Below are 10,018 nucleotides of genomic sequence, written 5' to 3' on the forward strand. Positions count from 1 at the left end.
CCTCACCCCATCCCCCTAGATTTAACAACACGTTCTTGTCCCAAGTACAGGGAGCATTGCAAGCTATAGTTTTATCGGTGGACTTAGTAGGCTTTCTTTTCATGAAGGCATCACATGTAAAAGATGTGCAAACTATAGAAGGGGTGGAGATTTTGTTTTGGAGACAAGATCTCTCTGTCCAGGCTGGCCTCCAACATGCCATCCTCGTGCCTTAGCATGGCAGTACTGGAAGGCATGTGTACTGTGTAGCCAGGGCTGACACTGAGGTTTTAAAACCCTGCCTCAGTTGGTGGTGTTGCATGCCTTTAGTGTCCTAGTACTTGGGAGGCAGAGGCAGGCAGATCTAAGAGTTTGATGCCAGCCGATTCTACAGAGTTCCAGGATAGCCGGGGCTACGCAGAGAAACCTTGTCTGGAAAAACAAACCAAAAAATCCTCTTGCTTCTACCTCTTAAACCCTAGAATTACAGGCATGCACCAGCCATAGTGACCTGGTTTTGTTTTTTGAGGCAGGGTCTCACTGGGTGGACTTGGCTGGCCTGGAACTTGGAGCAATAGCCCTACCTCTGCTTCCCACGTTGCTGGGATTGCAAGCGTGTGCCACCACACCTAGCTAGAAGACATGTTTATAGAAAGGAGCGGAAGGGAAATGGAATGCAATATCATCACCTAGAGCCGTGTTAGCTGTGAAAACTGAAGCTGGTGTGTTTTTGTTTGGGGTTTTGTTGGGGGGAGGGGTGATGCAGCTGTTGAAAGCATGTATGCCCTAATTAACCCATGGAATCCAGGTCAGAAATCAGCACTGGCAGAATCCCAGCCTGCCACACTCCCTGGAGCCCTCCTACCCCTTTGAGACTCACTCCTAACACTTCTCAATGAAGATCGCTTCTTGCTTGTTTCTATCGAAATAATTGGGGGTGTGCCGTAGGGTGTTTTTGTTTTTCATTTCTGCGCATGGGTAATGGAGGTAGACACGTGGACCCAGAGGACAACTTGCAGGGTTCACTTTTCTTCTTCCACCGTGTCGGTCCTGGAGGTCAAACTCAGGTCAGCAGGCTTGGAGGCAAGTGCCTTTTCCCACTGAGTCGTTTGCCGCCCTCACAGAGCATGCATGTATGTGTCTGACTGGCTCTCCCCCCCCCCCACACACACACACACACGCTGTTTAGCCCTGGCTGGCCTAGAACTCACTATGTAGACAGGCAAGCTGCCTCCCAAGTGCTGAGGTTAGTGTGGGGCTCACCTGTGTTGTCACCATCTGGCTTGCAGACACTTGACACTCATTACAGTGGATTAGATGTGTAAACAGGCCAGTTCATCTACCCTACCGATAATGCCACATGGGCAATTCCTAGCTTCTAGTAATTAAAATGTTGCTGGCACTGTTCCTAAACTGGAGGCTGGATGGAAAGAGAAACACTGACTTAGGGCTCCTGAGGACTTGAGAAGTCTAGCTGTGTCCAGTCCTCTTTCGTTATCTACTTCAGTAATCTGTTTCTAACCCTGTGGATGCAGGTCCAGGATTAGTTCTCTGTGTCTAGCCTTATCCCATAAGAGCATCACTGCACCTGTCTCTTGTGGCATTTGTAGTAGTGAGCTACATCTTGCCCTGGGTGTTCTTGTGCCCTCCTCTCCTGCTTCAAAAAACAAAAAAACATGGATCGGGCATGGTGGCACACGCCTTTAATCCCAGCACTCAGGAGGCAGGGTCAGGCAGCTCTCTCGAGCTTGAGGCCAGCCTGGTCTACAGAGTGAGTTCCAGGCCAGCCTGGAGTACACAGTAAGACCCCTCTATTGAATGGCATGCAATCTTTTCACTCTTGCTCATGACTGCCCACCCGGTTACCACCCTCCTCTTGTGAATTCCGGTGTTCTCTGCCCGCTTCTTTTATAGTATGTGTTTATTTTTATTTTCTGAGACAGACTCAGGCTGGCATTGAACTTGAGAACCTCTTGCCTCCCCCTTCTAAGTACTGAGCTCACGGGTATGTACCACCACACCCAGCTCCTTTCCGTCTTTCTGTCCTTTGGGATGTCTTGCTTCCAGCTGGGGGGGGGGGGGCGGGGAGGATGGGGTTCCATCCACACGATCATCCTTGTGGCTGTGATGTGTTACTGTGAAAGAATTCAAAGCACATTAGCAGAGTGCAAGAAACCAGGCCCAAGCCTTAAAGGGGACTTGGGAAGCGGAGCTTCTCAGATGTGCTCAGTCCTCAGGCATGAAGTGTAACAAGATGGAAGGAAGGTTGTCTGCCGAGGCTTAAGTCTCAGTGCCCACAGCTTTGGGCTGAGGTGGGGCGGAGGCTGTGGAAGCAGCCTGTGCCTGACTTACACCCAAACTCCACACTTCCAGAAGGAACCACAAGTAAACCACACTATTTGTGCAGACAGTTGAGAGACAGTGAGCCTTTCTTAGCAGCTCTGGAACTGGGTGGGAGCGGCTGGCTTGCAGTCCACGTTTCCAGATGCCGGGCAGGAAGCAGGCCTGTGACCGTCTTTGTAAAGTGTCAGCAGTCGGACCTGCTGTGTTACCTCATCACGTCGCTGCACACCCTGACCCCCCCCCCTCGTCCAGTGACCTTTTCCTCTCCCCCCTTCCCACACAACGCCGTGGACACACCTGTCCATCCACCCCAACTGCAGTAAGTCTAAATCAGCTGTCGGAATCATGCTTTGGTCTTCAGCTGGCTGGCGGGGTGAAGGGGAGGGGAAGCCCAGCCCTATCTCCAGCCTGGAACAGAACTCCGGGTCTGGGATCTCTCTTTCTCAGCTTCATGAGCTTCCTCCTTTCTGTTCCCCGCCACCCCATCTCTAGCCAGCTTAGATACATAATCCATCATTTATCTTGCAAATATCCTCAAGTCCCTGGCTCCTCTTGTGAGCTTCATGTGCTTTTGCCTGGCAGAAATTTCAGTTCTGGAAGGATCCACTTGTCCATAGTCGCTCTTCTGGGGGTGTAGTTTCATGTTAGAGCACTTGCTTGGTGTACACAAGGCCCTGGGTTCAATTCCCATACAAACAGTTGGGAAATGAATACTGTTGTGATGTGCGTCTTCCTCTCCTGGGCCCTGGGCATGGCCAGCAAGGTGTATTTGTGTAATCACTTCTGTAAACAGCAGGTGATCTAACCAGCTACTTCAAAGACACCTGGAAACTGGTGGGCGAGACTGCCACCACGGTCTAAGCCACCCCTGTCTGCTTCCAGCCATCCCTGGGGACCCTATATAAAAAGACCTGTCAACAGTTTTGCCCGGGCTCTGGTACCCTACTCCCACCTCCCAGCCTTAAATTACAGACTCAGCCTCCATGAGAGCCCTTTCCCATTATCATTTAATTACTGTGCTAGTGTACTGTTTGATGCTGTATACATAATTACGTTTATACGTTAAATGTACATGACACATTTTTGCTTTATGCTTTTTTGTGGGTACTGGGGATCAACACAGCCTTTCACACAGTAGGCAGGCCCTCCACCACTGAGTTTCACTCCCAGACTGTTTTAGAAAAGGTTCTACTATGTAGCCTTATTTGGCCTTAAACTCACAGAGATCCCCCTGCCTCTGCCTCCTGAGTGAGTACTGGGATAAAAGGGGCTGTGCCACCCACACCTGGCCCTGTTTTCCTTTATTTTTTTATTTTTATTTTATTTTTTTGAAAAAGGGTCTTGGGCTGGGGTGGTGGCAGTGCACACCTTTAATCCCAGCACTTGGGAGGCAGAGGCAGGAGGATCTCTGTGAGTTCAAGGCCAGCCTGGTCTACAAAGTGAGTCCTGGGACAGCCAAGGCTACACAGAGAAACCCTATCTTGGGGAGAGAGAGAGAGAGAGAGAGAGAGAGAGAGAGAGAGAGAGAGAGAGAGAGAGAGAGAGAGATCTCAGATATATCAAGTTCACCTCAAACTAGTTATGTAGCCATGAATAGACTTGCGCTCCTCATTCCTTACCACCCAAGGGCTGGGGTTACTGTGTGTTTCCCCACACCAGCCCTCAAAAACCACTTTGAAGGGCCTGAGAGATGGCTCAGCAGTTAGAGAGCTTACTGCTCTTCCGGAGGATCTGAGTTTGGTTCCCAGCACATATATGGGGTAGCACACCACCCTCTGTAACTATAGGCCCAGAGCCAGGCCGATCTCTGTGAGTTTGAGGCCAGCATGGTCTACAAAATGAGTTCCAGGACAGGCACCAAAACTACACAGAGAAAGCCTGTCTTGAAAAATAAATAAATAAACAAATAATTTTTTTGTGACTGGGCATGGTGGTGCATGTTTTTGGTTAGGGAGCAGAGGCCAGTGGATATCTGTAAGCTGGAAGCCAGCTTGGCCTACAGAGGAAGTACCAGGCCAGCCACAGGCGCATAGTGAGACCCTGTCTCAAAAAAGAAAAAAAGAGAGAGAAAGGAGAGAGACTTTTGAGCTATTCTGATAGGGAAGGTGGGTGGTTCATGCGTCTAATTTACATCTTTTAGTAGGTCTTGTACCATCACTTGGGAAGCTAAAGCAGGGGAATAGTGAACTTGAGGCCAGCTTGGGCCACATGACAGGAGCCTGTATCAAGCATCCTGTGATGTGCAGAATGGGGAAAAGGGAAGAGAAGCAGCATTCAAGCAGCTGGTGTTACCCCACCCCTGCCTTCGGCTTCGGGTTTGGGTCTGTTGTTGATTTCCTATGAGAGAGGAAAAGCTTTTATTCAGCAGACTAGGTTCTTACTGTGCCGCAGCCCTGGTTCTTATAGCAGAGAAAGCAGCAACGAGGGAAACCAAGCTCTCACTGGCGACTGTGTCCTGCAGGAGGAGCCTGAGTAAAGGAGAGCTCACTACCCAAGATGCTGAAGAGATGGAGAAAGCAGCGAGTGGGCAAGAGAGTGGGCACAGGGCAGCTGCCGCCTCCAGCTTTAAATAGGGGAGGGATGTGTGCATTTATAAAGTACCCTCACCGGGTATGGTGGCGCACGCCTTTGATCCCAGCACAGGGGAGGCAGAGGCAGGTGGATCTCTGTGTGTTCGAGGCCAGCCTGGTCTACACAGTGAGTTTCAGGACAGTGAGGGCTACGTAGTGAGACTGTCTCAAAAGACAGGTGAGCTCAAGGCCTGGAGAGATGGCTGTATTCCAAAGGACCTGGGTTAGCGTCCCAGCATCCGCGAGGAAAGCTAACTCTTACTACGGGGATCGGAGGTCCTCTTCTGTCCTCACAACAATGCACACACAGGGTGCACAGACATAAGCAGGCAAAACACCCGCACACATGAATTGTTAAGTGTTCAAGGGGAAGACATTCAAGGAGAAGCAAGAGCAGGTGCAAGGCCCTGTGGCAGGGGTGACCCGAGCAGCTGTCCTGCAGTGAGGATGGAGAGCAGTATGTCTGAAAGTAGGAGTGGAGCAGTGAGGGGGACCCCATGATTGGCTGAACTCGGTCTAGAGTAAGCTAGCCGGCCAAGAAGCAAGATGGCCCCTATAGTAACCCCAGGTGTCCCCGCTCCCTGGCAGCTGCAACACATGGCTTGGATCTTGAGTGCTCGCTCTGCGTGGCAATGGTCTTTGTCACAGAGCCCTCGAGCGGAGGCCTGGTGACACCCTTAGCAAATTGTCCCTCTCTCTTTGATGTATGTATTTACCCAGCTGAGCTAACCTAACAGGGTTTAGAATGAGACCTATGGGGCTGGAGAGATGGCTCAGTGGTTAGGAGCACTGGCCGCTCTTCCAGAGGACCCAGGTTCAACTCCTAGCACCCATGTGGCAGCCCACACCTGTCTGTAACTCCAGTTCCAGGGGATCTGACACCCTCACACGGACATGCAGGAAAAACATGAATAAAAATAAAGTTTAAAAAAAATAAAAGGAATCAGACCTATGGTTACAGGCAGCTAAGTTGTCTGCCAGGTATTTTTTGTAGTCCAAGCGACACTAGTGAAAGGCCTTCATTATCACTTCATGTATGGGTTTATCTGAAAGAGGAATTCTAAGAACTGGAAATGCTTGTGAACAACACGGCTTTGTACTTCCAATAAACACCTGCTCTGTCATCCTCACTCTAGCAGTTTCTTCCTCAGTTAGTAGTCTGTCAGGGTGGGATTGCAACATATGGTCATCAGTACTGTGTCAAGCAGTTTTGGAAGTCTGTGCCATGCTGGGCATGATGGCGCACACCCCTTTAATAAGCTGCACTTGGGATGAAGAGGCAGGCGGATCTCTGTGAGTCAGGGTTCCAGGACAGTCTCTACATAGAGAGATCCTGTCTCAAAAGGCAAAGCAAACCACAAGGCTGTGGCAGTGAGTTATGTGGGAAACGACATCCGGAGCTAGGAAGGCAGCTGAGCAGTAAAATACTGCCTAGCATGTGATGTGTGCGAGCCTGGGGTCAGCCACCACTACCACACACTGCAGTGCATGCACACTCACACACACACACACAAATGGCAGGCATTTGTCTTCATGAGCATTGGGATTGTTTTATCATGTAAGATGTTCGTACTTCCCATTCTGTGGGCTATTTATAAATACTCTATTAGAGAAAACCTTTTTTTTTTTAAATACATGAACATGGTTAACACAAATGGAGAAAAACAGGATATTCCAAGACTACTTCCTCGCTGCATATGTGGCTGCATGCCTGAGATCCAGCACGGAGGCTCAGGGAGGGTTGCAAGTTCAAGGTCACCCAGGGCAAAGTAGTAAGAGCCTGTCTCAGAAAGCAGTGTGGCTGGAGAGATGGTTCAGCAGTTAGAAGAGTACTTGCTGCTCTCCTGAAGGACCTCAGTTCCGATCCCAGCACCCCATGTCTTTCGGCTCACAGCTGTCAGTACCACCAGAGGGAGCTGATGTCCTCTTCTCGCCCCCTTTAGCACATGCATGCACGTGGTGTACACTCACACAGCCTCATGAATTAAAACTAAATCTTTAAAAACTGTAAAAATGAGCTGGGTGGCAGTGGTGCACGCCTTTAATCCCAGCACTCAGGAGGCAGAGCAGGCAGATCTCTGTGAGTTCGAGGCCAGCCTGGTCTACAGAGTGAGTTCTAGAACAGGCACCAAAACTACACAGAGAAACCCTGTCTCAAAAAAATGGAGCTGAAGAGAAGACTCCGAAATTAAGAATGCCTGCTGGTCTTCTAGAAGGCCAGAGTTCAGTTCCTAGCATCCATACCAGGTGGCTCACAACCATCAGTAACTCCAGTTCCAAGGGATCCAACACCTCTGGCCTCCTCGGACACCTGTGCTCACATGCACATACCCACATGCAGACACACACACACACACACACACACACACACACACACACACACACACCTGCAAATAATTTTAAATAGTGAAAATAAATAAAAACATAAAGGGACCAGGAATGGTGGCACACACCTTTAATCCCAACACTCAGAAAGCAAAGGTAAGTAGATCTCTGAGTTCAAGGCCAGCCTGCTCTACATAGTGAGTTCTGTGACAGCCAGGGCTACATAGAGAGACCCTGTCTCAGAAGTAGGTGGCAGTCAGACTAGGAAACGGCTCAACAGCTGAGAACAGCTGCTGCTCTTAGGACTTGAGTTCAGCTCCCAGCACCCCATGAGATGATTCCCAACAGCCTGTGACTCCAGCTCTAAGGATCCAAACGCCTTCTGGCCTCCAAGAGCACCTGCACTCATATGGCATACACTCACAAATACAAACACGTGAACAAAATCTTAAAACCGGCAGCAGCAACAGTGTCAGGGGCTGAGAGAACACAGTTCAACCTGTCAAGTGCCGGCAGCATGGGCGAAGAGACCTGAGTTGGACCCCAGCACCACCGTGAAAAGGTGAGGCTCGCAGCTCACGCCTGCAACCCGGGTGCTGGGAGGCCAAGGCTGGAGGAACCCTGGGCTGGGCTCCAGGTCCACGGAGGGAGCTGTCTCAGATGAGGTGGAGAGCAACTGGAAAAGACACCTGATGCTGACCTCTGCCCTTAGTGTGCACAAACATGCAAACACCTTCCTGAGTGTATACATCCCCCACCACAAACGCACATACACAAAGGATGGAGAGCAACTCATAATGCATCTCGTTCTTTCCTCTTTTCAGACACACTGGTTTTTGTTTTTAATTTATTACCAATGGCTGCATTTACCTCTCATAGGAGCACACAGGGAGGCCATGAAGTCCTGGCGGTAAGCGGGAAGTGTCCAGTCTTCCCTGGAGGAGTTACTCCCCCATGACTTCAAAGCAGGCCTGAGCCTCAGACTGTTACAGTGAGTGCCCTTGGGCTGGGATGGAGGCTGTTCTGCGGTCCAGAAAGGGCTCAAAGAGGAGTTAGCATGAATCTTGGTGACACGAGGAATTGGTGTCTGTCAGTAAGTGTAGTTCGAAGATCTTGGGTCCCAATGGAGGACATTCCATTTTGAAAGATCATGGTATCACCATGGACAAGTCCAGCAGCAGTGAGGAGAAGCAGGAGAGCCAGTCTTGGCTCCTCACTAGCTCAGACCAGAGTCTGCTCCTGCACTTCTGCAAGCCTGGGCACAGTTCAGGACCCTTGCCTAGCGGGCCATCATCCTTACAAGGGCTTTGGTCAGGCTAGAAAGTCTGTAGCTAAGAAGTCCTTCCCAGACTCTCCCTGATCCATTCATCTCAAAAATGTCACTTCCTCAGGGTAGAGATGTGTGTGTGTGGTGTGTGTGTGTGTGTGTGTGTGTGTGTGTGTGTGTGTGTGTGTGTGTACTTGAAAGGATGTAACAGGAAAACCCGGGCCAGTGTGTGTGTGTGTGTGTGTGTGTGTGTGTGTGTGTGTGTGTGTGTGTGTGTGTGTTTACTTGAGAGGATGTAACAGGAAAAATCTCAAAGGCCAGCCCCTAGCAATTTCCAAACCAGCCTGAACTACACAGTGAGACTGTCGGAAAAAAAAAATGAGAGAGAGAGAGAGAGAAAGAGAGAGAGAGAGAGAGAGAGAGAGAGAGAGAGAGAGAGAGAGAGAGAGAGAGAGAGATATTCTATTGCCACAGCTGCCTCTTGGTCCTATGAATGCCACCGCTGTGTGAAAGTGGAGATGCCCATGGAGCCAGCTCTCAGCCAGGCAATCCCAGTGCTTAGGCGGCAGAGGCAGGGGACCTCTGTGAGTCCCAGCCTGGTCACACAGCAGGAAAGCCAGGGCTAGTGCTAAAACTCTTTCTTAAAACAAAGGAAACAAACAGGCAAACAAGCAAAACCAGTTCCCAGGCACTCCTGCTGGTCTGAGCCTCTGAGTCACAGACCTAAAAATACCCCACAGGGCTGTGACCCAAGCGGCTCCTCTGCTTCTGTGGCTAGCCTGTGGTCAGCACTGGGAGCCCACACCAGCACCGCCACTGCCACTTGCTCTGAGGGCTCCTTTTCATTCATTCATTTTTCGACATTTTTATTTATTTTCCTTAATTAATTGATTTATTATATGTGTATAGGTGTTTTGCCTACATGTATGTATGTGTACCACATGTGTGCTTGGTGCCCCTGGAGGCCAGAAAAGGACATCCCCTGGGAGTGAAGATGTGCAAACTAGGAATCAAACACGGGTTCTGTGGAAGAACCCCGGATCTTAACCTCTGAGCCATCTCTCCAGCCCTTGTCATTAAATCTTGAGATGGAGTCTCTCTGTGTGGCCCAGGTTGACTTACAACTCTTTATGAAATCAAGGCTGACCTGGAACTTGTAATCCTCCTGCCTCAGCTTCTGGAGTTGGGGCATTACAGGCATTCATTACCAAACCCAGCTCTTTCATTCGTTCGTTCGTTCGTTCGTTCGTTCGTTCGTTCGTTCGTTCGTTCGTTCGTTCGTTATTGGGACAAATCTCACTGTATAGGCCAGACTGGAACTGAACACCCTTCTGCCTCACCCTCTGAGCGTTGGGGTTACAGGTGTGCCACTACGCCTAGCTCATCCTGACAGACAGCACAAGCCTGCGCCTGGGCCAACCTCTCCTTGGGTCAAATGCCTCAAGTTGGTCTTCCAGATTGTCACAGGACCTGTTCTGCAACTTTTGTCAACCCAGACCACGACTTGTGCTGAGATCTACCCCGTGCTGGGAAC

The sequence above is a fragment of the Peromyscus maniculatus genome, chromosome 1 (genome assembly GCF_049852395.1).
Source record: "Peromyscus maniculatus bairdii isolate BWxNUB_F1_BW_parent chromosome 1, HU_Pman_BW_mat_3.1, whole genome shotgun sequence".
NCBI classification, from domain to species: Eukaryota; Metazoa; Chordata; class Mammalia; order Rodentia; family Cricetidae; genus Peromyscus; species Peromyscus maniculatus.